This window comes from Peromyscus californicus, unplaced genomic scaffold (genome assembly GCF_007827085.1).
Source record: "Peromyscus californicus insignis strain IS unplaced genomic scaffold, ASM782708v3 Scaffold_4__1_contigs__length_199733344, whole genome shotgun sequence".
NCBI classification, from domain to species: Eukaryota; Metazoa; Chordata; class Mammalia; order Rodentia; family Cricetidae; genus Peromyscus; species Peromyscus californicus.
Genome location: NW_026294562.1, coordinates 63,913,654 through 63,941,520, shown reverse-complemented (window position 1 = coordinate 63,941,520; position 27,867 = coordinate 63,913,654). Strand labels below are relative to the sequence as shown.

The following is a 27,867-nucleotide window of genomic DNA, read 5'->3' as shown; positions in this document are numbered from 1 at the left end:
TTTGCAGCATTGCAAGATCCTGAGGGGAATCCAAGCCCAGGGCTGGCAGGTCCCAGAGAAAGGACATGATTGCTTCTTCTAAATGGACACTGGCAAGGCTGCACACATACTTACTTGGTTAAGACCAGGAGCAAGGTGTCCCGGACAACCCCAGAGGTAAGGTTCTGGCAGCCATGGGTGAAGCTGGAGAGACACCAGGTAGAGGGGTCCTGGACAAACAGAGGGACCAGTGCTGTGAGGCCAGAGTCAAGCAAAGGAGGTCTAGGAGGTGCATGTGAATTTGCTTTCATGATAAATTTACAAATTTTGGGACTTTGGGGCCTGAGCAGGAGTCTTTCTAAAGCAGAGACTGTCAACATTAAAGATTAAGAGAAGACATAGTGTCACAGGAGTATGGGCATGGGGTAGGGACATGATGCCAGAGGTCAGATGCTTGGGTCTTGGGTGATGACGGTGGGTCAGTTCTCTAGCCCTGGCTCTCAGGGTGAGCACCAGGAAAGTGCAGAGAGACGCCATTTTGCAGCAGGGTGGAGGCTGGGGAGTGGTAGGGACATGGCTGCTGAGGCCCCCATGTCTCTCCTTAGCTGTGCAGACTTGCTAGGAAAGGCATAGCCCTGGAACATACAGTCCTATGGGGTGACCCCACCCCCAGGAAGTAGAGTCCTGGAGGACAGTCCTGGGGGCATCCTTGAGGACACGGAACCAGAGTGACATAGTCGTAAGGGCAGAGTCATGAGGGAGCACACTTCAGGGAGCCAGGGCAGATGGGCTCTCTCTGAGGCTGCAGGGCTTGGCTCTGATGCCAGGGCGTCCTGGGCCAGTGCAGTCAGCTTGGGGGAATGATGGCGTCAAAGAAGCTGAGACCTAGTAAAGCTCACACTGTGTCCTTGGCACAGGCTGTGCAGGTCCTGGGAGAGGAACGAGGTGACATCTTCATTTCCATAGCAACCGCGATGCTTGGCAGCGTGACAGAGGGCTAAGAGGTGGCAGGTGCACATGGCTGAGCCATGTGAAGAGCCCAGCCTGCTCAGACAAGACACGGCGGCTGCTTTCTGGGCCACGACCCTGCACTAAGGAAGCTGTCCAGGACTCAGGTCCTCCAGCCCACCTCTAAATGGCTCCTAAGTGCTTCCTGATCTTTGATCCAGGGTGCTGTGGCCCCGAGAGCCCATGCTAGAGCTAGGGCTACTGTTATCATGCCTGTCCATAGCCCTATTCCAGCACTCTGGGCCTGGCCTGCTGAACTACTCAGCTTCCCTTGCCCATAGGTGGACTGGTCAGTACTTTCACAGGACTCTGGCCCTCAAGGGATACATTTGTAGACGTGTGTGGGGACTGCTTATCTCCCTACCTTGCCTCTTTTGTTTTTAGCTCAGATCGGTAGGTTGGACCCTCTGCCTGCACCCAATGCATAGTAACCCATAGTAGGAAGGTGGGGAATCTCCCTGTACTGAAGGGAAACTGAAACACACAGCTTGTCCAAGATAAATTGTGAGCTCCACAAAATCTCACCCTCCCCTCCCCCTTTTTTGAGACAGGGTCTCACTTTGTAGCCCTAGTTGTCCTGGAACTCATTATGTAGATCAGGCTAGCCTTAAATTCACAGAGATCTACCTGCCTCTGCTTCCCATGTTCTGGGGTTAAAGGCATGTATCACCATACTCAGCACAAATTTTCCTTTTGGGCCATGCTTCCTTGCTGAGAGCTGAGCAACGCTGTCTTCTCATGGTGGTCCTACCTACTGTAGCAAATTGTTACGGTAGATAACACCTGGGGTGGGCAGGTGGAAGCCCCTTGGCTAAGAGGCACCTATCATTGCCAGACACTTGAGTCCACTAAGGTTAACTGGTCCATGAACCATGAAGTGCTCTTGTTATCTGGCTGTAGGGGGCATGCCTGGCAGTGGCCCTGCGCTAGGGAGTGGAGGGTGAGGGGTGGTCTTACAGATATGCTACCTGGTCATGAGAGGGCCCTTTGCACCGAGAGGCTATCAGTTTTGATTCTGTTGTGATATAAAATTCCCCAATGGAAGCAACTTAAGGGAGCAAGGGTTTATTTGGCTCTAGGTTCCAGCCCCTCGTTTCTGGGAATTCACAGCAGCAGACGCTTGAGTGAGCTGGTTGCTTTACATCTGCAGTCAGAAGCCAGTAATCAGGGCGTGCATGTTGGTGCTCAGCTCCCTATCACCTCCAGGACCCAGCCCATGAAATGGTGCTGCCCGCATTCAGGGTAGGTCTGTGTCTTAGTTGCTGCGGGCCGCAGGAATATATCATAAGAACTCAGCGGGTTATGGCAAAGCACTACCTGGAGGGATCAAGGATTTCCTCCAGAGGAAGCCAAATTCCAAGGAGCTTTTGGTGTTACTTGGCTTGTTATATATCAGCTGTCTTTTGTTATGAAAATCATGTGTGCCTTCATAGTTTTCCCAATTGACTTTTCCCTAAGAAGGGCTAACAGTGTGGACTGATCACTCTCTGGACATACACATTCCAGGTATTTGGAGAACAGCCTCAGGAAAGGCTTTCTCTGGAATCAGATATCTCCTTTGGCCACTTTCAAGGACTAGCAGTAATAACAGTCCACATGCAAGTCTCCTGGTTTAAGATAAATTCCACAAGGAGACACCGTAGACAGGTAGACATTAAGTAATAACTTTATACAATTTAGCTCAGACCCTTCCTTCTTACAGCCTTACTAACTTTATAGACCTCTAACTCCTTACCTAACCACTTCTAGGAATATTTAGATAACCTTCTGCGCTGACAGCTATGCTCAGCCAGAACTCCCAGTTCAAGCCTCCCTGTAATTATCATCACTTGCAGCATCCGGCCAGGTCCATCCCCAGATGGAGGAAAGTACCTTATCAGAGATGCCTCTGTACTCTCTAAGAACAGACTTAAGCATCCAGACTACCTGTTTGAGAAGGCCTGGCAGATGTGCCAATTAAGCTTTACTTCCTCCTTTCCCAAACCTTACCTCTAGTTCCAGATCTCCCTTTAACTATCACCAGAGGCATCTAGCTGTACACAGGTTGCTTAGTGACTGAGCACACTTTCCCCCACCCTGCAGAAAAATGGCAGATAGCTTGGACAGATAGGAGCCACAGGAAAAAAGAAGACAGTTTTATTTTCTCCCATTGACCTAGCAACTTATAGATTCTTAACATTTTCTACTAATCACGTTTAAGACTATAGTTGAGCACATAAGAGCCCTCTTCTTAGATATTACCTAAATTTAGCCTTTAGTTAATTCATTTCCCCATTGGTCACTTCCCTTTGGGGTGGCAAATGATAATTAACGGTTATTGCCTCCCTATGTGATTCTTATCACCCCTCCGTTTGACCCTGGAAGCCTGGCTTTGCACTGCCAAGGGATTACTCCTTGTAAGTGTATATATACCAGGACTTCCAGGGCATGGGGATGGAGAAGAGAAAAGAGAATGGAAGAACTAGATGGGTAAGTTGAGAGGAACAAACTGAGATGGGGAAGAACTGGATTGAAGGGCTAAAAGAGAGGACTAGAGGAACGAGATGGAAGATGAGGAAGAGCCAGATGGGGAAGAACAAGATGAGGAAGAACAAGATGAGAGAGAAGGAGATGGGAGAGGAGCTGATATGGGAAAGAACTAGATGGCTGAGAACCTAGAAGGGACAAAACTAGATGTAGGAATTAAGGTAGAACCTCAAGGGGACAACAAATAAGTTGAGAGATGTTGGGCAAGAAAGGAGCTAAATATGAGAGCAGAGTATATGCTTGTAACTGATACAGAATAATAAAGTATATGGACTAAGGAATTTCATGTACATAGATTCATTTATTTTCATCAAAGATTAATTATCCTGGTTGTAGATTCTTCCCGGACCATGGGAGGGGACTACTGAGGGGCTGGACCCCCATAGTCCCCGATACTTACTTAGGGTTTCTATTGCTGTGAAGAGACACAATGACCACAACAACTTTTTTTTGTTTTTGTTTTTGTTTTTCGAGACAGCGTTTCTCTGTGTAATTTTGGTGCCTGTCCTGGATCTCGCTCTGTAGACCGGGCTGGCCTCAAACACACAGAGATCTGCCTGGCTCTGCCTCCCGAGTGCTGGGATTAAAGGTGTGCACCACCACCGTCTGGCCTGGCAACTCTTATAAATGAAAACATTTAATTGGGGCTGGCTTACAGTTCAGAGGTTTAGTCCATTATCATCATGGTGGGCCATGGTGGCAATATAGGCAGACATGGTGCTGGAAAAACAGTTGAGAGTTCTACATCTAGATCCACAGGCAGCAGCAGGAGACTGTACCACACTGGGCGTAGCTTGAGCATAGCAGACTTCTAAGCCCGCCCCCATAGTGACATACTTCCTCCAACAAGGCCACACCTACTCCAACAAGGCCATACCTCCCAATAGCACCACTCCCTATGGACCTATGGGTGTGGGGGGGGCATTTTCCTTCAAACCACCACAGTCTTCCCACCTCAATTAACCCAATTAAAAAAAAAAATCCCAGCCGGGCGGTGGTGGCGCACGCCTTTAATCCCAGCACTCAGGAGGCAGAGCCAGGCAGATCTCTGTGAGTTCGAGGCCAGCCTGGACTACCAAGTGAGTTCCAGGAAAGGCGCAAAGCTACACAGAGAAACCCTGTCTCGAAAAACAACAACAACAAAAAAAAACAAAATAAAAAAAAATCCCTCACAGGCATGCCCACAGATCAAATTAATCTAGACCATTCCTGATGGAGACTCTCTTCCTTGTTGATTCTCGATTGTACTAAGTTGACAATCGACACTAACCATCACACAAGTGGAAGCTACATTGTGGTACCTGGTGACAGACAAAGGCTGCCCACCTTGCACTGAAGGCCTCCCCTGTGATCCTGCTCTTCCTGCACACATCCCCCAGTAGGCCCCAGCTCTGGCCTCTCCTCCAGCCTATGGCCTAGCTCTAACACTTGCTGATTGACAGGGATGGGGAGGAGCCAGGGGTCCGCAGTCCTTGTAGACAAGCTTCTCAGTGATGGCCTTTTAGCGCTGCTAGCCCTTGTTCTGGGCCTCTACGGAGGACAACCCCAGGAATGGCTGGCTGGTCACAGGGTCTGAGCATGTACACTGGATGAAGATGCTGCCACATTCCCCCTGCCGGGGTTGGGGAACCGTCCAAACCTAGGAGCCCAGTGAGGCCTGTCATGGGTGACAGAAGTCTGCAAGGGTGAGATATACAGACACCATGTATTAGCTGCAAATACAAAGTCTGAAGTTTCAGAGAATGATGAGAACTCACATGAGGACTTTTCCAGGCATAGCACCAGGAAAGTGAAGACTCCTTGACACTGTGTAGCATCATGAGCATCCATTCAGCATATGACAGCCAGTGCATGGGTCAGTCTGTGATTTAGCTAGCCCAGAGGACCCACTGATTACCAGCTCAGAGAGAGCCATTACTGGTGAGTAAATGGGGAATGTAGCTCCTGCTAGGTCCATGTGTCTGGCTGCCAATGCGATGTGGGCACAGGCTCATGATACGTGGGGTGGAATCAGAATCACATGGTTGACCCACTGTGGATGACAAAATCCTTCTCAGGGGAAAGGCCAAGAGCCTCCCGAGAAGCCTGCCCCTTCCAGGTAACCCCCCTTTAAATACAAGAGACCAAAGAAAGTGTATCCCTGAGACAGCAGATGGGAGCAGAGCTACCTACAACAGTAGCTAGAGATGAAAGGTCTAAATGGCATCACTAGACAAAGACAGACCCTTCAGAAGGTCACAGAGAGTGCCCGCAGTTCACAGGCTTAGCAGCCCACCCTCAGTCATAGCTTAGCCCAGCTCAGCCCTGCTGATGCAGGAAGGAGTCCAGAAAAAGCCCTGATGGCTAGGGCTGCAGTCATGCTCAGCTCTGCCAGCAGAGGGCACCCCACACTTGTGTGAGCTGTTCCAGAGTACCCAGGAACCAGCAGTACACAGTGCAATTCAAAAAGCTCCTCTGGTTGCAAGCCTGCAGAAACTCGTGACTGGTACTCTGAAGTTTACAGTCAAATGTAGCCATGACCTGGAGTAATCCCAGAAACTTCTCCCCAGACGTTTCTTACCCAAGGGCACATACTTCTGTATTCACATAACTGGGAATGAGCTAAGGTTGGGTACCCACACTCTTTCAGGCAGTCTTGGAAGTGGCAGGTTGTGTGTGCTCTTTACACCAGGTTGCTTTGACTCAGGTGTGGTGCTGCGAAAAGTCCCACTGTCTGTGGCCCCCGTGTTGTTGCCCATGTGACCACAAACAGAGCTGTGTGATCTCTGAAATAAGTAGTGACTGATGACCACAGGCTGTCAATGTGCAGCTGCTCAGTGCTTCTCTGTTCTTCCCTATTTACTATCTATCGATCTACATATTTACATATCTGTCTATCTATCTACCTACTTATCTATCTATCTACTATCTATCTATTTATTCATTTTGGTTTTTGAGACAGAATCTCTTTACACAGATCTGTCTGTCCTAGAACTCAGTATAACTCACTACTTAGACCAGGCCTGGCCTTGAACTCATAGAGATCTACCTGCTTCTGCTTCCCAAGTGCTAGTATTTGCTGTGGGATGTTCTGTATGTTAAATGTGTTGCTCTGATTGGTTAATAAATAAAACACTGATTGTCCAGTAGCCAGGCAAGCAGTATAGGCAGGACAAGGAGAGAGGAGAATTCTGGGAACAGGAAGGCTGAGTCAGGAGAGACACTGCCAGCCGCCGCCATGATAAGCAACATGTGAAGATGCTGGTAAGCCATGAGCCACGTGGCAAGGTATAGATTTACAGAAGTGGGTTAATTTAAGATAGAAGAACTAGATAACAAGAAGCCTGTTGCGGCCATACAGTTTGTAAGCAATATAAATCTCTGTGTGTTTACTTGGTTGGGTCTAAGCAGCTGCGGGACTGGCGAGTGAGAGAGATTTGTCCTGACCGTGGGCCAGGCAAGACCAGAAAAACTCTAGCTACAAGTATTCAAAGTGTGTGCCACTACACTCAGTCCCTCCCTCTTTAAAAGCAAGGTCTCACTATGTAGTTCTGGCTGGTCTAGAAAATCACCTGGGCCCTAAATATTTTTAGTGTGTGTGTGTGTGTGTGTGTGTGTGTGTGTGTGTGTGTGTGTGTATGCCTGCACATACACATGCCTGGAAGCCAGAGCACAACTTGTGGGAGTTAGTTTTCTCCTTCCATCCTGCAGGCCCCAGAGATCTAACTCAGGTCTCAGGGCTTTGCAGCAGGTGCCTTTCCCCGTGAGGCATCTCACCAACCCATGCCCTCTCCTCCTGCATAGCGCATCTTTAGAAGTGAGAGTGAATGTCCTCAGGGTCCTTCCAGGAGGCATCAGAACTCTCTTGGAGGAGTGAGAGGTACAAAATTTGGGATAATGGTTTACATGTGCAATACCCTTGCAGAGGCCTCCGGAGAGAAACAAGACTGACTTTTGATGTAGATGCCCTGTCCCCCTGGCTGGCTGGACAGTGGATCTGAACTGGCTCTACCTTCCCTGGGGCCAGTGAGGGCTCCATGAACTGCACCTGACCACGGCTGCAGCTCTGTTGGGTCTCCCACCTTGAACCTGGGAGGTCCACCTAAGAGTGCTAAGAGAAATAATGGCTGCTCGAGCCCTGGCCCCCAGTACCTGAGAGGTTCTACCTGGCCCTAAACATGTAGGGGTTCCATGTGTCTCCCCTTGAACCACAGACAGGTAGTACAGTTGTTTCACTGCAGGTCCAGTGACACAAGGGTCCAGGTTTATACCTCAGGCTAGGCCAGCTCTCAGCTTCTCCTCTTTATTGTTCCGCTTCTCCCTGTTCCACTGGCTAATGCTTCTCTATTTCTGGTCCCCATCTTCTGATTAGCTCTCTTGTCCCTCTCCTTTCTCCCTGGTGGTAGCCCTGCCTTCTCCCCTTTCCACTCTCACTCTCCAGGTGCCCTTGGTCCCCAGCAACTGTCTTGCTGCCTGTGAGAGTGCTGAAATATACCAGATGGATGGATGGATGGATGGATGGATGGATGGATGGATGGATGGATGGACAACTGGATGGATGAATGCATGGATGCATGGATGGATGAGTGGGTGGGTGGGTGGATGGGTGGATGTGTGAGTGGATGGATGGATGAATGGATGGATGCATGGATGGGTGGATGGATAGATGGATGGATGGATGGACAAGTGGATGGATGGATGGATGGGTAGGTGGGTGGACAGACAGAATGGCTGGTGGGTGAATGGATGCATGGGTGTTTGTATGTATAGAATGTATGAATGAGTGGATGGATATGAATGGATGGTTGGGTAGATGGATGGATGAGTGGATGGGTGGATGTATGAGATGACTACACGGATGGGTAGATAGATGGATGGAACATCTTACATCAAACTGGCCTCTGGACTCTTGTGGCAATGCAGAGTGGACCTTTGGACCTGAGGACCTCAAAAACTCTGAATTTTCTTCCTTCTTTTGCTGCAGAAAGTCTGTGTGTAGCCCTGCTTCTTGACCCCTGCCCAGGTACAGCTGTCTAGCAGAGCAGTCTACTGCCCTGCACTCCACTGCCTGGTCCTTGAGTATATACATCCTCTGCCTTCTCTGGGACGGGTGAAATCGGGTTATACAGCTTTCTAGAGGGATGGGGAGGCGGCCTCCAAAATCAGGACAGATGGCGGTGCTTCTCCGGGGAGAGCTGAGAATTAGGTCCATTAGGTTGTTTCTAAATTAGTCAGAGGATGACTGAGCTCCATGGGCCTCAGGAGTCACGTTCCAGTGTCCCAGCACAGGTAGGAGGCCTGACACTTCCCAGAGGGCTGTGTTTCATCCCCACCCCCCAAATAAGGAAATGATAGTGGGAAGGCTGCGGAACAAAACAGAGTCAATGGAGCAGGGTTAGGCTTCAGCCAGAGAAGGGGCAACAAAGGGGGAAATAAGACTGGGGAGATGAGGAAAGGGAGAAAGGGGTGGGTGGCGGGGCACCTATGCAGGTGGGGAGGCGAGGTACCTGTGCATACGGAAAAGTGGGCATCTTTGTAGTCAGGGGAATAGACGTGTGCAGACGTATGCAGGCAGGGAACGCGGGCACTTGTGTAGACAAGAGGGTGTTGCAGAATGCTGTCCTCCAAGCCAAACAGCCATCATCTTCATCACATCTTTCCATACTTGCAAGAGGCTGTCACAGCCCCACTTGCTGATTGTTGGTATTCCCTCACGGAAGGAGGGAGTGGGGAGGGTGACTGAACCTTTACCTGAGATTCCAGATTCTCCTCTCAGCCTAATTGAACATGGCCTGGATAGAGAGAAGTTGTCTTAGGAGGTGTTAGAGCATATGGGTGTAGTGGGTAGCCATTCCAGCTTTGATCTGGAAGTTCCAACCCCCATTGAGGCTTCGGTAACTGTCATGCCTACAAGGCGGGGCCGAGAGAGGACCCTGAAGACTCGAGATCCGGTTGCACCAGCTGTCTTGGTTCCTAGACCCTGGATGCTGGAGGTAGACCGAGCAGAGTTCTCCAGAGAACACCACAGGACTGTGCTACACCTTTCCCAGACCCTGTTACCTATCCCTTCACTTGTAAGTTACTGCACAAAATAAACCTCCCTTTTAACTACATGGAGTGGCCTTAATAATTTCACCAATATATGGGCTGGAGAAGGTTATCTGGAAAGGAACTTTATCTACATGGCTATGGGGAAGCCATCATGTATCCTGGGGGCAGGTTTTCTAAAGCAGTTCTTTAGGGTCCTCCATACTTTGGCCCGTAGTCCCTCATCCCTGCTTTGGAAGTAAGGTCAATAAACTCATTGGTTCCCCAGGATGAAATTTGGTTTGTCATTGGGACCTTATGGGAAGAAGGTTGGTGTTTATATCTCCTCAGGGAAGGAGTTGTCAACACAGAGGGGTAGCTCCCACTGAATACCTCTTTGTGCCTGGGAGAGGGCTGGGTCTCCAGGCTACAACAGCATTAAATAGCATAAATAAATTCTCCACCTATCAACGGTGAGCATTCAGAGTGGCCAGTGGCACTCGAGGGGACACTGATGGGCAAGGACTTATGGGCCTGGGAAATAGCCTGCTGCCCTCTTGAGACTAGGCACTGAGCACCCTTGGATGGACACTAGAACTCATGGGCAAAGTCTGGACCTTTACTTGACCTGTCGCCAGGGTGAGCTGAGCAGGAAGCATCATGTGAAGGCATTATCCAGGGCTCCTCTTGGGGACCTGGCTCAGGAAGCACCCTGCTAGAAGGCCACTATGTGTGGAAACCTAGTATTCTCCCCCCCACCCCCCGTATGTCAGACCCAGCCCTGGGGAAGCATGGTAAGCACACGGTATCCACAGGAGTGTAGATGCTCCCTTCCTACTGTTCTCTCCAGCAGAGAGGGCTGGGAAAAGACAGAGAGACTGGGAGCATCAAGAGGTCTGGCTGGAGATGGGGTACCTTCATTCCCTGGTAGTAGGCAGCTGCCATTTTTCAGGGTAGATTGTGAGCAGAAGGTGAGACTCACATGTCCAGCTCCTGCCTTCTGACCCAGAGCAGGGTTGGAGCCCCCCCCCCCGATCTGACAGTGGCTAATTGAGGCTGAGGGTACGGGGACTGTGGTCAGTCTCTGGTCAGGCAATGAAAGGACTAAACAGACACCATAACAGGCTGTCAGTCTTCTCTCAGAGATCAGGCCTCCAGCAAGCAGTTTCTGGGAGGGCCCTGAACAAAAGACATAGTCCTCGCAGTAGCTCCCTTTCTGCACGTACTCTGACTGCTCAAGGTTCAGCCAGTTGTTTACTGTGTGGGACCCCTCACCAATTTAGAGCTATGTGCATGGGTCAAAGTGAACATGCGAGGCCATCCAGCCTCCATGGCAGCTCAAGGACAAAGCCAGGGACTTGTCCAGGCCTGCCCCAAAATGATAACTGTAACCCGCAACCAGTAAATTCAAAGGTTTTACATACCCTCACCCAATCATATAATGCAAAGGCTTATACCACCCAGCTTGCGGTTTTTCCCTTTAAAAACCCCTCACCCTGAGAGCTCAGGGTCATCCTCCTCTACCTGCTGTGTCAAGTTTTGGACACGGACCAAGCCCGGGTTGCTTGTTATCAATAAAGCCCTTTGTGCTTTGCATTGGATATGGACTCTGTGGTGGTCTTGCTCGGGGGTCTCTCGACACGGGCACAACAGTGACCCACGTAGTGCTGGATGTATATCAGAAAACTAGGCGGTTAGAGCATTTCAGGATGGCTTGTTCAATGAACAATCCCTCATGTCTTCCCACCTACTCCATAGGAGTACCCTAACTGTAAGGGGGTGCCATGTCTCTGGGAGGCTACCCAAGCTCTGAGAGGTATCTCAGCCCTGAGAGGGTGTCTGGTCCTGGGAGGGTTTTAAATACTGACAGTGCTTTTGCCTAGCGCTTTCTGAGGCTTTCACCTGACAGATGTGGGGTTACCAAGGATGTTCAGGTCACACTCAAGTGGTGAGAAATGGGACAAGTACTGGTCACTGTTCCTCTCTCCTGGCAGAAGCCAGAAAGAACTGCAGAGGCTACCAACCCTGGACCTCCCATGACTGCCGGCCTTAAGCTAGGGCTGCCTGAGACGCAGCTCCCAGTACCTATCACCTCAGCAAATTAGCCAGCACCAGACACCATGAGAGAGCAGGTGGGATTCCCTGGTCACCGGTTCAGTAGACCTGCGCCCCAGTCTGTCTCGTCCCCCTTGTCCCTGTCCTTTTGCTCGTTTCTCCCAGCCTTAGCCATAGAGAGGATCTGTTGGCTGTCTCTTCCCCCAACATTCTTCCCTTGCTTAAGCAACAAGTTTCCGGTCCTGTTAGCTGGGCATCACAGTGTGTGTATGTGTGTGTGGGTGGGTGTTCAGGAGTGGCACACCCAGTCCTCCAAACAGGGTGCTCATCTTTAAGGCCGCTGGGCTGCTGGCATTTCCATTAGTGGGTGGACATACTCTGGAGAGCCTGGCTTTGCAGGCTGGTGGTTCTAGAACAGTGGTTCTCAATGCTTCCTAATGCTGTGACCCTTTAATACAGTTCCTCATGTTATGGTGACCCCCAACCATAAAATTATTATTATTATTTTTTTAAAGACAGAGTTTCTCTGTGTAGCTTTGGAACCTGTCCTGGAACTCACTCTGTAGACCAGGCTGGCCTCAAACTCACAGAAATCCACCTGCCTCTGCCTCCCTAGTGCTGGAATTAAAGGCGTGCGCCACCACCTGACCCATAAAATTATTTTGTTGCTACTTCATAACTGTAATTTTGCTACTGTTATGAATCATAATGTAAATATTTTCAGAGAAAGAGGTTTGCCAAAAGGGTCATGACCCACAGGTTGAAAACCACTGTTCTGGAGCTCTTTACAGCCCTGGGGACACCCTAGATCCACAGCCTACCTCCAAGTACACCAAAGTGGGCCGTTAGTGGAATAGGTCCATGGTGTTCCCTGAAAGGCAGTTCCCCCCTACCCCCAGAGCTCTGTGAGACAACAGCTAATCAAAGAGGTAGCCCCTTTATTAAGGTGTCGGAGGCCTAGGAGCAGGCTTGACATGGCTAAGGTGGACCTCACAGGTCTGGCCCTGTCCATGTTTGGAAAGGTGACAGTCCTGATACCCCTGCATCCTCCTAGAGGCCATCGGGGAGCCATGCTGGTGTTGCCTGGCCCTGCCCACGTATTTGGAAGGGCTGTTGCAGCCTCAGCCAGCTCCTCATGTTCTCTGGCTGAGCTGAAAGCCAGCATGTTTTTCCAGGCCTGGAAACTCCCAGAAGGAGGGGAGCTGGCCTCACTGTACGGAACAGAGCCATCTTGAGGTTGGCCCAGGAATAGCCCTTGTCTTCCAGCAAATGTCCAAAGAAACTCCAAACTGTCTACCCTGATTGAAGGGTGTGGGCAGCCATTCATGGGCAAGCAGAACCAGCAAACACACACACGTGGGTCTGGGACAAGCCTGGAGCAACCAATTAGAAGAACTTCTAATTTGTGAATGAACCCGGACCATTAGGTAAATGTCAATGCTGGAGGGGATGGAAAGGGAAACTGAGCCCCATAGTGTAGTCAGTTAGCTCCTAGGAATGGTTAAGCTGACCCTGGCTCCTCCCTTTCTGCCTCGATGTCTCAGAAAACCGACTGCCATATCAAGGGGCCTGGGACTCAGGAGGTTACCCTCACCTCCACAGCAGAACAGTTGGGATGTGTGTCCCCACTTCAGCCCCTGGGCACAGGCCTCTTGGAGACAGTGCAACTGTTGAGGTCACTGTCTTAGGACAGCACTCACTGCTGGCCCTGGTGGTGGGAAAGGAAGTGGCTAGGCCTGGCCTGAACGAGCCCATCTGGTTTTCTTCTCTGGCTAGGAGTCTAAAGGAGCCTGGGCCTGCCACAACCCAGAAGCTTCCAAGATACTCTGCAGGCCAAGGCAGGCCCCTCCCACTCCCCAGGCAGGACCTGAAGTCACACCAACAGTCAGCCACTTGCTGGCTGAGGCTCTGAGCCACACTGACCTCTCAGGACCTCCTTGCTTTTCCTGTGAGATATGACAGGGACCGGCTATGGGGATCTTAAGCACAGAGAATCCGTACCCATGCAGCACAGGAGGCCACTGGCCCAGGACTCTAAGTTGCCTCCTTCCTGGCACCAGTCCCAGGGCCTCTATACAGGCCTGGCCTGCAAAAGCTGTGTGTAGAAACCTGGGAGCCTCAGTCCCCAGCCCCTTGCCAGACATGGCCCAGAACAGACCAGAGCTTCCCCTTCTTCCTTCCTTCCTTCCTTCCTTCCTTCCTTCCTTCCTTCCTTCCTTCCTTCCTTCCTTCCCTTCCTTCCTTCCTCCCTTCCTTCCTCCAGGCCCTTCCATCTCCCATTCCCTGCCTCTGTCTATAGGGTGTGTGTGCATGCTCTTTTTGAAACAGCATCTCACCATGTAGCCCTAGCTGTCCTGAAACTCCCTATATAGACCATGCTACCTTCAAACTCACAAAGATTTACCTATCTTTGCCTCTCTAGTGCTGGAATTAAAGGCATATACTACCATGCCCAGTCCTCTTCCTGTGTTTTCGAGTCAGGTCTCTTTATGTAATTCAGACTGGCCTAGGACTTGCTACATAACCCAGACTGGCCTGGAACTTAGGATCTTCCTGGCCCTGCCAATCAAGTGCTAGGATTATAGGCATCAGACAGCATACTCTCAGCCCCAGAGCCTCTCTGTCTGCTCCTAAGGCTACCCCAGTCTCCATTCCTATCAGCCCCAAAGCCTTGTGCATAATGAGGCTAAGTTCAGAAGAACTCAAGGGTGCTGGCAGTTGTCAGAAGGGATCTTAAGACTGGGTGTGGTGGCGCACGCCTTAAATCCCAGCACCCAGGAGGCAGAGGCAGGTGGATCTCTGGGAGTTTAGCACCAGTCTAGTCTATAATAAGAGACTGTTTCAAAACAAACAAGCAAGCAAACAAGCAGACAGACAGACGGAACTGGAAAGACCCTGCAGGTGCCCAGGTGCCACGGCAGACAACAAATGAAACCGCCTAATGGCAGCATCCTGCCCTGCCCTTTGTTCCAGGCACTGTCCCCAGACCACCATGCGGTAAGCACCCCTCCCATTCTTACATCACCCCTTCACTCTCCATCTGCAAGGCTCATTAATGGCCTCATGTCCAGGACACTCTCTTGGGAGGCTCATTGCCAACGAAAGCCCTGTGCCTTTGAAGTCTCTGGACTCATGCCAGCACTGTCCACCCCTAGACTCACAGCCCCTGCATGGCCTCTAAGCTCTGCTCAGTGGCAGCAGGAACATCACGGCCTCTATCAGCTGCACTGCCAGCCAAGAACAAGCAGCCCCGCAGATCCCTCCCTGTCCCCAGCTCTCAGCATCCTTGTTTGTGTGCTCAGAGTAGGAGAAAGGCCTAGTGGGACTCTCTGTAGGAGACCCTGAAGATCATAGGCCCTAGTTATAGGATGCTGCTATCCGGAGGAGGAGGAAGAAGAGGAGGAGGAGGAAGAGGAGGAGGAGGAGGAGGAGGAGGAGGAGGAGGAGGCAGGAGATCAAATGGGCTGTGTCAGTGACATCAGAGAGGTCTGGCTAACTCAGGGTGTCTCTGCCATCCACGGCCTCAGAAAGGTGTACCAGGCAGAGTTGCAGATAAACCAGGACTGCCCCTGCTGAAGCCTCCCAGTGTGCAGGTGTGAGGGTCAGTCCCTTCTGGGAATCCTTTTCTGTGACCCTGAAAAAGCCTGTATGAGGTCAGGAGCACTATCCTCATTTCATCCTCACTGGAGAAGCCAAGGCACAAGGACCATGCAGGAAGCATGTGAGGCTGCACCCAGGCAGGGGTTAGGCCTGACTGTGCAGGCATCTTTAGAGAGGTGACCTAAGACTTAGGGTCATGGGATCATGCCTACCAATCCCCTACCCCAGGAGACCCAGTCCAGGAAAGGGTAGGTCAGGTAGCAGGTTCTCAGGAGGACCACAGTGGGTGAGTCCGGGTGCATCACAGTGACCGAAGCTAGATTCAAGCTTTCCTCTCCTTCAGCCAACATCACTCCTGCTCACTCATCAGGCTGCCGGGGCCTCAGCCAGGCCCCCTACTGAGGTTGTAGACATGATGCTCATGCCGCACCCCAATCACCAGTTCTCTACCCAGTTCTCTGCTCACCATTCCTTGCCTGGCCTCAAAGTCTCTCTTGACTCCACACAAGGATCTAAGACCTCTGAGGCCTCTCACCGGAGGATTGGAGGCCCCCTCCTCCCACATGCAATTAGAAATAAAAATAAAAACAGTGCTAAGACATAAAATACGAGAATAAAGGTCAAAGTTCTGATCTCTCCCACAGTGTCAACTTGGGTGACTTTTCTGCAATAACAAATACCGAATCTGTACTAAAACAGTACCTCCTGGCCAAAGCAACTTCTAAGGGACCCTCCAACTGACTCCTAACTGGCTGAGGCCACTGTGCCCATCACCAGGGTGGGAACCTGGGCCCCTTCAATAGCTGTCTTAGAAATGCCACCCAGAGGCTCAGGCCTGGCACTAGAATTAGCCCTATCTAGTCACATCTCTCTAGTCTGACTCCTTCCAGGTCAGGGGCTGACCACAGACAATAGAGGTATCTATCCCTAGAAAGACTGACTGCAGGACCCAAGACCAAGGGTGGGAGAGTCCCATCCCAAAGGCACGGCTTAGGCTAGTCACTACCTTGTGCCAGCTGGTGGTCTTTGTCAGGGGAGTACTCACTAGACGGAAGGCTCTTTTCCCCACCGGAAGAGAATGTGTGCACAGGGAGAGAACACACTTGACTCCACAATAGAGCCATGGCCTTGGAATAAAGGCCGTGAATCCCATCCTGACACTGGCCAGTCCTGCCCTGGCTCCACTGTGTGTCCCATGCAGCTGGACAAGCTCCCTGGTTCTCTGAGCACACCCAGACAGGCATGACCAGGGCTTTGTGCAATTCTTGGTCTCATCAGATCAGATCTTCCAGTGTACACTGAAGCCAGAGAGCAATTTCCCTGTGAGATCCAGCTGCTGTCGGACATTGGTATGCTAGGCAGAAAGACTGCTTTTCTATCCAGCTACCTTCAAGGCACCCAAGGCCACCCCCAGGCTGTCAGAGGCATGTGTCAACCACTGAGCTTAGAGCTTCTTTCAAGTGGAGACAAAGCAAGGCTGCAGTCTGAAGGACCCCAGGGGACAACCTGATAGACCCAGCCCTCAACTATCTGTCTCAGAACCGGGCTTGGGCAGAAAAGTATGGCTGCTGGCCTGCTGTCCCTCTAGCTTAGGCTAGAGGTAAGAAAGGGGTAGCCCTGGCAGAGGCTCAGCGCTGGGCTGGCTGCTCATCTCACACTGAGTGTCCTCCCAAAGCTGATCTCTGCACGTCCCACGTCTGCTACCTGAGGGTTTAGATAAACCGCTGAAAGTGGAGAAAGACCCTGGGGGCCAGCCCCTCCCACAGCCCAGCCCAGCCCTCCCCGCAGGCCATCATGCCCCAGATACACTTCTGGAAATACACTCACAATTAAATGGAAGGGCTGAGAGCGCTGCCCGCAGAGGAGAGCAATGCAATTACACAACATCTCATTACTGTGCTCCCAGTGGCCCAGGAGGACACTTGCCCGCCAAGGCTGGACAGCAGCGGTCCAGATTGCCTGTGGCTTCCAGGCCCAAGAGTTTCCTGGCTGGAAGCAAGGGAAGAACAGGACCCACTGGCCTCTCCCCAGGAAGGTGACCTGAAGCAGCCTGCATACCCTCAAGTCTGGCCATACCCTCCCGGGCTGGCCATGAATTAATGCATAGGGTGTGGGGACCCTGGGAACAAAGCCCTCTTCCATTTCCTGGATTCATTCAGAAGAACCTATCTGACAACATAGAGAGACAATATGCTGAGAGAACTTCCAAAGCAAGGAGGGTGACTCCTGAAGGAGGTACCTAGGTTTCAGTGGGGTGCAGAGGCCGAGAGGAGGGGTTGAGACACAAGATAACCCTGGGGTGCAGGGCTTGGTATGGATGATGCAGACAGCTGGGTAGTTTAGCAACGGTGTTACTAACCAGATGGCTGGCATCCTTTTGCTCTACCTGGATAGGAATTGTGGGTAGGTGAGGAGAATCTCTTTCTAAGAAGCCTGGCCTCTTGTGTGCCCAAGAGTTTGCGGGTGAACTGGCAGACCCAGAGCATTCAAGCTCTAAGCCCTGAGAGCTACAGGCCTATCACTCTAGGCTTCAGCAAGCCACAGGCTCATGACTCAAGGCACTCAGGCCAGAGGCTTATTGCTTCGGCCTCTAACTACCAGTGGCTCCATCACTTGGCAGTGGTGACATTCCTTGGTTTCCAGCAGTAGTGGGCAGCAGTAGCTGACAACAGGAAGCAGCAGCTGGATTACAGCTTTCATACACACGTCAGGTGCTGGGATCCTGTGTTACAGCCTTCATACACACGTCAGGTGCTGGGATCCTGTGTTACAACCTTCATACAAATGTCAGGAGCTGGGATCCCGTGCTCTTCAGTGGTAAGTGTTACAGCCTTCATACAAATGTCAGGAGCTGGGATCCTGTGCTACAGCCTTCATACACACGTCAGGAGCTGGGATCCCATGCTCTTCAGTGGTAAGTGTTACAGCCTTCATACAAATGTCAGGAGCTGGGATCCTGTGCTCTTCAGTGGTAAGTGTTACAGCCTTCATATAAATGTCAGGTGCTGGGATCCTGTGTCCTTTAGTGGTAAGTGTTACAGCCTTCATACACACGTCAGGAGCTGGGATCCCATGCTCTTCAGTGGTAAGTGTTACGGCCTTCATACAAATGTCAGGTGCTGGGATCCTGTGTCCTTCAGTGGTAAGTGTTACAGCCTTCATACACACGTCAGGAGCTGGGATCCTGTGTCCTTCAGTGGTAAGTGTTATGGCTTTCAGGCAGAAAGAGTTGGACTCCTCAGCCCTTGACAGAAGCCAGTGTTGCTCCTCTCAGGCCTGGGGTATTAAGGAACTGTTACAGCTCTTAGGGCCTAGAGTGTGGAGACTGTAGTGAAGCTGTTTCCTTTATCTCTGTCTTGGAGATGAGCAACTGTGATAATCCACAGGAAACCCTCAGGAGAGGGTTAGCTCTCCTCGTGGAAGGGGTAGAGGGTGAAGAGACTTACAAGCCTCACCATACTCACAAAGCTCCTAAGAATCACATCATCTCCACTGCGGAGGCTCCTCCATCCTGACTGCCGTGAAATAAAAGGAAAATAATTGATTAGGGGCATTTCTAGGGGTGCAGCTGACTTGCTGTGGGATGTTCTGTATGGCAAATGTGTTGCTGATTAGTCATTAAATAAAACACTGATTGGCCATTGGCTAGGCAGGAAGTGTAGGCGGGACAAGGAGGAGAATAAAGCTGGGAAGTGGAAGGCTGAGTCAGAGAGACACTGCCAGCCGCCATGATGAGAAACAGCATGTGAAGGTGCCGGTAAGCCACGAGTCATGTGGCAAGGTATAGATTAATGGAAATGGATTAATTTAAGCTGTAAGAACAGTTAGCAAGAAGCCTGCCAAGGCCATACAGTTTGTAACCAATATAAGTCTCTGTTTACTTGGTTGGGTCTGATGGCTGTGGGACTGGCAGGTGATAGAGATTTGTCCTGACTGTGGGCCAGGCAGGAAAACTCTACCTACACTGACTAGTTGCCTGCTAATAGCCACAGCATTTCTCAGTGATACAGCTGCTTGTGAGTTGCCCGTGCTCCTGTAAGTTACCCTAATACAATTATTAGTTCACCAAGTGGGACTTGGACACACTCTTCTTTGGTCTATTGGTGACCCAGATAAAGTCCTGTCACAGAGATCCTGGAGCCCGCTGTGACCAGGGCCCACAGTTTCTCATCTTTTCACAGCCTTTGTTGCCTCCATCACTTCTGCCACGGCTGCTCTCTGGAATTCTTCAGATGCCCGTTTGTTGCCACTGCCACCATTGGCACCCCTGGAGCAGTGGCGACTGCTGCCTTCACCTCTGCTGACACCTTCCTTTCTTCATGGTACCAGCGGAAATCAAAAGTAGGTAAGAAAAGACAAGTGGAGAGCAGTTTTGTTTTGGGGGGAGGGGCGGGAGGACTTATTATTACAACATCAGGGTGCAGCACAAGAGGGTGTCCTTAAGCTGGCTCACAAAGTGAGCCAAACAGCTTGCTTATATAACCAGAAAAGGGGTGTGTCAAGGGTGTCTACTCCAATTACAGCAAACGCAAGCAAAGGATAATGATTATACCAGTCATGGCACAGTCCCTCATGCAAATAAGAAACTGCACTTATACCAATTACCGTAGTCCCCCATGCAAATAAAGAGCTGCATTTACACCAATCATGCCATAGTCCCTCATTCAAATAAGAAACCATGCCTACATCAATCTCATCAGTCTCTTATGCAAATGAAGGGCACAATTTCTCATGCAGAATGAGAAATTGCTCTTAAATCAATCATAGCTGTCAGTCCATTATGGCAATGAAGAACTGTGCTTACATTAGTCACAAGCCTCTGCTGGGTCATCAGTGCAAGTACTTGTCTTAGGGTTTCTATTGCTGTGATGAAACACAATGACCAAAAGCAACTCAGGGAGGGAAGGGTTTATTTTGCTTGCACATCTACATCACAGTCAATCATTAAATGAAGTTGGGGCAGGAACTCAAGGCAGGAACCTGGAGGCAGGGACTAAAGCAGAGGCCATGAAGGAACTATACTTACTGGCTTGTACTTCATGGCTTGCTCAGTTGCTTTCTTACACCATCTAGGACCACTTGCCCAAGGGTAGCACTGCCGCAGTAAGCTGGACCCATACACATCAATGATTAATCAAGAAAATGCACTAGAGACTTGCCTACAGGCAAATTTTATGGCAGTATTTTCTCAATTAAGAGTCCCTCTTTCCAAATGAATCTAGATTCTGTCCAGTTGACATAAAACTAACCAACACAATTGACTTCTAGTCATCTTGACATGCAAACACATCACTATTAAACCATAACCTTTCCTTTTTCATTTGTCCCCAAGATGTCATGTTAATATTAATACCACAATATAAAACATTATGACTTCTGAAAATCCTGGTCTTTAAAAATTCAAATACTTGCTGGGTGTTGTGGTGCATGCCTTAAATTCTAGTACCCTGGAGGCTGAGGCAGGTTTGAGGCCAGACTGATCAACAGCCAAGGCTACATAGTGAGACACTGTCTTAAAAATAAAACAAGGCAAAAATAAATCTGAGTTCCAGATAAACTGGTCAGTTCTACCTCTTTGACTCTGACATCTTCAGCATACATAATTTGTTTCACAGGTTCAAGCTGGTTCTACTTCACAGCTGCTACTGTCTTTGGTGGTTATCCCATGGTATTGGCTTCTCTGAAATGCTGGAGTCTCCATTGCAACTGGGCTGCACCTTCACCAGTAGAATCTCCTGGGTTCTCTTTAGGAATCCTGGTTCTGCAAATGTCCTCTGTACCCAACATGATTCAAAGCTTCATCTTCTATCTATGACCCTTTCAATCCTGGGGCCTCTATTGTAACTGATGCTGCACCTTTACCAATGGCCTCTCCTGACCTCTCATTATGTCAAGCCTCAACTTCTCTCCACAATCCCTTTATACCTTCAAAAATTCTACCTGAGAAGCTCTTACATATTACCAAGTTCAGCTGCTAGCATACAGTACAGTCTCAGGCCCCTCGGGACCACAGTTTCTTTGTGCCAATCCTGAGGAAATACTCTAAAAGATTCTCAATGATACTACTGTCATCATCATCATTGTCTTCTTGTTCTTTTTCTTGTTCTCCTCCTCCTCCTCCTCCTCCTCCTCCTCCTCCTCCTTTTTTGAGACAGGGTTCCTCTGTGTAACAGCCCTGGCTCTCCTGGAACTCTCTTTGTAGACCAGGCTGGTCTCAAACTCACAGAGATCTGGCTGCCCTGCCTCCTGAGTGTTGGGATTAAAGACATGTGCCACCACTCCTGACTGCCACTGTATTCTTAATCACCACTAACTTCTTAGCTCCAGCTAACCAGCATCAATTATTCCATCAAAGCAAATATTTCACCTTAGTGACTCTGGTCTCTTGTTAATCACAGTCCCAGTTGAGCAGACCCACAGATTATCAACTTGAAATGTCACTCACATGGCCCCAGTAAAGTCTTTATTTCCCTCTGAATGTCACACACCAGACCTCTACTATCCACATTGCTCTCAATACGCTTATCTTCCAAGCTCCCACAGAACAGCCCACTGGTCTCTGAGAACTCAATGGTTTGTACAGTCTGATGTTCAGATGTCACCACAATCCTCCCCAAAACACATGGTCAGGTCTGACACATCAAAATCCAACTCCTGGTACCAATTTTTGCCTTAGGGGTTCTACTGCTGTGAAGTGACACCATGACCATGGCAACTGTTATAAAGGAAAGCATTTAATTGGGCTTGCTTACATTCAAAGGTTTAGTCCCTTATTGTCAGGGCAGGAAGCATGGCAGCACACAGGCAGACATGGTGCTACAACCAGATCAGCAGGCCGCAGGAAGAGAGAGTGAGCCATTGAGCCTGGTTTGAGCTTCTGAAATCTGAAAGCACACTCCCAGTGATATACTTCCTCTAATAAAGCCACATGTACTCCAACAAGGCCACAGGTTCTAATCCTTTCAAATAGTGCCACTCCCTATGAGCCTATGGGGGTCATTTTTATTTAAACTGTCACAGGAAAGAAGGGTTTATTTTTCTTACACTTCCAGATCATAGTCCATCATCAAAGGAAGTCAGGGCAGGAATTCAAGGCAGGAACTGATGTAGAGGCTATGGAGGAATGATGCTTACTGGCTTGATCAGCCTGCTTTTTTTTTTTTTTAAATACCATCCAGGACTATCTTCCTAGGGGTGGCATACACATGTCAGTGATTAATGAAGAAAACACACCAAAGACTAGCCTACAGGCAAACTTTATAGAGGTATTTTATCAATTGGGAGTTCCTCTTCCCAAAAGAATCTAGCTTGTGTCAAGTTGACACAAAATTAACCAACTTGGTGCTCCCTCTTTGGTCTGGGTGGAAGAGGCTAAAGAATCATCTAGAGTTTGTTGAGGCTTGTGGTGGCCAAAAAGTCCAGTGCAAAGTGCTGGAAACAGCTGGAGCTGCGCCTTCAGGCATTGGCATTATGCTTTGGCAGCAAGCAGCTGCAGTTACTGAGCAGATTCCTCCTTGCATCTGTGGGGGGGTCAAAGCATCTGGTGCCAGCATGTGGGCAGTCTAGCTGGCCGCTTGGCTGATAGCTCTTTGCTCAAGTCAGCAAGGACACCAAGAACTAGTTAGACCCCCATCCCTTGACTTCTAAAGCTTATTTAAGGAAAAGATAAACATCAGCAGAGGTGCTTACCACAAAGACCATACATTAACAGTAACAGTGATTTAACATTATTCAATACTGCCATAATGATGTTTAACTCTTGCTCCAGAACACCCAGGGAGAAATGGGTCTTTTAAGTCTGTCTTGAAGGGACTAGTGTTCACATTTTATCCCACATACAAGTGTGGCTATGATCCTTTGTGCAACCTATCCCTTTGTGTGCCTAAAACAAAACGAGGAAAGGAAGAGGGGGAAGGAGATAGATGAGGGGAAGGGAGCTCTGGAGGGCACCTAGGGCTGCAGGTACTTCCTTGGCTGGAAGAGGCAATGGCTTTGGCAGCATTGGGTAGAGGAGGCCTCTCTGAGCCTGCTGACCTCATACCAGCCGCTCATCCTCTGAGATTCTTCCTGCCTCACAGATAGGGTTGGTAGTGTGGTTAGGCAGGTGGGGCTATCTCCGAACTACAAGTATCTCAGAAAGTTCTGCAGATTTGGCACATGTCCTGTGCTGTGGAATAATCCTCTTGTACACTGTAAAGATTTGTCACTCAAATTGGTTTAATAAAACGCTGATTGACCAGTAGCCAGGCAGGAAGTACAGGTGGGACAACCAAACTAAGGATGATGGGAAGGAGAGGGACAGAGTCAGGAGTTGCCAGCCAGATGCAGAAGGAGCAGGAGATGAACTGTGCCATGCTAAAAAGGTACCACCACGTGGCAGAGCATAAATAAGGAATATGAGTTAACTTATAAAGTAAGAGCTAGTTAGTAACAAGCCTGAGCTATTGGCTGAGCCTTTACAATTTGTATAAGCTCTGTGTGTTTATTTGGGAATAGGCAGTTGGGACAGGAAACATCTGATTATAGTCCTGGGCCACTGACATTGTTGTTTATGGCCCTTTGGCCAGAAGTTGTCAATCTAGGCCCTATTAGCCATGCGAGGCCAGGTCAGCTCTTACATCAAACCTGGACTAGCAGGCCCAGGGGTCTAGAGGGTTCCCTCAGCCTGCCCACATCAGGCTGATCTCTGACCTCTTTGTTTGCTAGACATTTGCTCAGATGAGCACACACTTCAAAGTTTTCCCATAAAATAATGTTTCCTGACTTACTTAATGATAAACGGACTTATTGATATTATAAAAAAATGTGTAAAATAGAAGAAAACATAAAAACACTCCAAAAAATTAAGAGCTGTCAAGAGCTATAGCAATATAATAGCTATGACCTTCTGGCCTGCCTTTGACCTTGTAACCTTGAGTATATTTGCTATTCAGGCCTCCTTCTGGCTAGCTCATGCTTGCCTCATGCTATGGTGGTGATAGAAAAGGCAGAGTCCCCCCAAACCACCCTGATACTCCTGCCCCAGGAAGGAAGCTGGCAAAACTGTAACAGGCAAGACCAGCCACCAGCACAGCCTCCCTCTGTGATAGTTCAGGCTTTCAGAGAAAGTCAGGCCGGTGTCCAGGCAAGCTGTTTCCCGCCTGGCCATCGAGGAGAACATTGGAATGAAGTGAGATTGCGCAGAGAGTTGGTAAGCGGGCAACTTGAGGTGACTGCTGAAGCAGAAAGCCGAGCTAGCACTAAAGCCCCAAGGCAGAAAGAGCTATTAACTAACTGCTAGGGCAGAGAGCTGTGAGTGAGGCCACAGTAGTGGACAGGGGATCCTTGCAAGGCTGAAAGGCTCAGTCACGATGAGCAAAGGGTATGTAGGGTGTAAGTCTCGCCAGGCAGCCTGACTGCAAACATCATCTATCTGTGATCTGACTTTCTTCAGGTCCCTGCGCTCTGGAGCGAGTTTGTCACTGAGGGAAATTGGTTGTTGGTTAGAAAACTATGTGAATAAGCCTTTGGGAAAGTCTAGGCACAGTCTAAACAGGAGGGTCCAAGAGGCCTCAGTAAAGCGGGCATCCGGCAGGGCCAGTGAATCGCTCAGGAGGGCTTGAGACTAGGGAGGGGAGCAACTGTGACCAGCTATATCTGGTTTCACCTTAGTGGCTCTGTGACCAGAGAGTGACATTTCATTTATTTCTGTTGCTTCTTCCTGCTCTTTCTCCATTCCTCTGGGACATTTGTCTTCTTATTGGTGTCAGAGTTTTGCATCTGTTGCAAATATTCCCTCCTCTTTGTCTCTTGGCTGTTAATCTATTGAAAGAATTTTTGAACGTCTCTCTGTGTGAAAATCACAACCACTTAAATTTATCCATACTTTTCTCTGATGATTCTTCTTTAGGCTTATGCTTAGAAGTTTGTATCAGGCTGAGTGTAGTGGGATAATCCCAGCACTTGGGAGTCTGAATCGGGAAGATTGTGAGTTCAAGGCCAACATGGGCTACATAATGAGACTGTGCCTCAAAAAGCAAGGTTTGGGGATGTAGCTCAGTGGTAGAGTGCTTGCAGAGTTTATGTATGTGAACATTTTCCCCTTGTAACATCATTTTTTCTTTTCTTTTTCTTTAATCCAGCTGGTATTGATTTATACGAATACTTGGAAAAGACATAACTTCGTTTTCTCTAAATAATGAGCTATCCCATAGTTATCTAAATCATCCCAGAGATAGCCCCTGCACATAACTTGTGCAGCAGAGTTCTGGTGGAAGGCACTTTGCATTGCAGATAATAAAGGCTGAGCCTATAGAAGGCAGGAGGACAGAGCTGATCCCCAGGCTGGAGGAGAATGAGGAGTAGCCCTGGGGCCTAGGCTCAGGAAGCCAGGAGAGCTCTGGGAGTATAGAACAGTGTGAACTGTTCAGGGGACTCCTATGTGGGCTGAAGTCCATACTGAACAGCCAGCACATCCAAAGTGGCCTGGAGGGGACACAGGAGGTCAGAAGGCTGCCTGCCCCCCTCCTTTCCCAGTTCCCTCTGTTACCAAACCAACTCTGCATGCAGCCCACACAAGGGCTCGTTGGCCACCACAGGGTAGGACTGGGATTTCACCCAGCACCCTGCTAAACTATAATTTAAATGGATTTAAAACTTAGGAGTTGTAAAATCTTTATAATTCTGAAGTGAAAAAAATCAATTAAGTCAGAATTCTTTATCTTGCTGAACTAAGCAAACAACATGAAAGACAGACCCAGTAGCACCAAGCAGGACAGATAGAGGCAAGGAGAAACAAGTTTGCTCTCAGGGAAGGAGCCAGAGGATCAACACTTGACCAAACCAGGCAAAGAAGCACACAGAAGTTCCACTCAAAACAAGGCACAGTGGACATGATAGGCCGCTGCTTCCAGAAAGAGATAAGGTGCAAAATGATACCCAAGGTACCTGGGAGCTATGCAAGCAATAAAGGTTGTGGACAGGCAGACCCCTTGCAGACAAATTGCCTGTCCCAGATGTTACTGATGTTACCACACCATCATCTCCACTACCACCCAGCCACCCACTTACCCATAACCCACCCTCCAGTACTGGCTGAGCACTGGTTTGGCCTGACAAGGATCCTCTTCTAGAAAGAGAAACCACTAGAACTTCCAGTGCTTGCTCCAGCTGAATAGCTAGCCTGGGAGCCCAAGGCTGCAGCACAGCCCTGGCTTTCCTGGTCTTGAACTCACAGACATCATCCTGCTTCTGTCTCCCAAGTGCTGGGATTAAAGGTGTGCGCCACCACACCCCACATATTTAATTATTTTATTGTTGTGTGTAAATCTGTGTACATGTGTGAGTGTGTGCACACATGTGCCCTAGCAGGCTTGTTGGGGTCAGAGAATAACTCTTTGGAGATGGTTTTCTCTTCCCCTTTATGTGGGAACTAGAACCCAGGCCACCAAGCTTGCTTGCCAAGCGCCTTTTGCAGGCCTTACTACCAGGGAGGTTGGGGGCTGGTAAGAGATCCCAGGGCAGAGTGACATCTCCAATGCCCTGTCTGTCAGGGAGGAAGCTCCTTGGGTGCCACAAATCTCTCCCTCTGCCAAGAGCATTACGAATAACAAAATAAGAGAGGGAGTTGGAGAGTACTGTGGTGGAGACGGACCTTGCACAGCCCTTACTCCCTCTCAGAAGGCCATGCATTGAGCAGACAGACAAGCTGCAGACATGGTCATCTGCCTCCACAAGGCTCTGTCTTGACTGCTGTCATGTGATAGGCCCTGACCCCACCTTCTCATGAGAGCAAGAGACCCTCCCAAGTGAAAGATAATGCCACCTGGTCCTCACTATTTCCTCCATACACAATGTAAAACACAATCAATAATCACCAGACATGGTAGAGGCAATTATGAAGGAATAATTATGACTAATTGTTAAGAGAAAAGAGACAGTCGGGTGATGGTGGCTCATCCCAGCACCTGATCTCCAGAGCAAGTTTGCAGAGTTTATGTATGTGAACATTTTCCCCTTGTAACATCATTTTTTATTTTCTTTTTCTCCAGCCTGGTCTCCAGAGCAAGTTTCAGGACAGTCAGGGCTGTTACACAGAGAAACCCTGTCTCAAAAAACAAACAAACAAAAAACAACACAAAGTCCTTTAAAAAAGAAAAGAGACACTAGAAGGAGGATCACCACAAACCCAGTCCTCCTGGATCAGCCTTCTGAATGCCTGGATTACAGGTGTGCACCACCACTCACGACGAGTTTTCCTTTGAGAGGTGCAAGTGTTGGACGTGACTCCATTTGTTTGTAAGAACTGCTTTTTTATAGTGAATTATTTTCAGTAACCAATTATTTAAGCCATTCTATGCTTTATTTGTTTCAAGACCCACTATAAGTATTTTAAATTTCAAGATGTGTCCGTCCTTTCTCTGATGTCTTTTCTCTGGTGTCACTTCTCAGCTGCCAGCATTGGAGAATGGGAATAGACTTCTCAAGCCCACGTCCATACAGATGTGCCTTCCTCCAGATTCCTCGGGTCTCTCTAATCTTTCCTGTCATGCTCTTCATGTTTACATGACTTGTAGACAGCTTCTCTGCTTTAAAAAAAAAACTTACTTTATGAAGACATCTTATTTATCCTTTGTGCTCTTGCGTCCATGTTTTCTTGGTTTTTAAATGAAAGTACAAAGCAGGCATTTAAAAAACATTTCTTTGCTAGAAAAT

At 49.2% G+C, this 27,867-nt stretch overlaps 1 long non-coding RNA gene across 1 annotated transcript; it reads left to right on the top strand.

The window, feature by feature from the left end:
• LOC128095166 (uncharacterized) lies at window positions 1-27,867 on the top strand. Its single transcript, XR_008213174.1, has 4 exons — window positions 1-156; window positions 19,356-19,519; window positions 27,204-27,450; window positions 27,604-27,867. It is a non-coding gene; the product is annotated as an uncharacterized LOC128095166 (long non-coding RNA).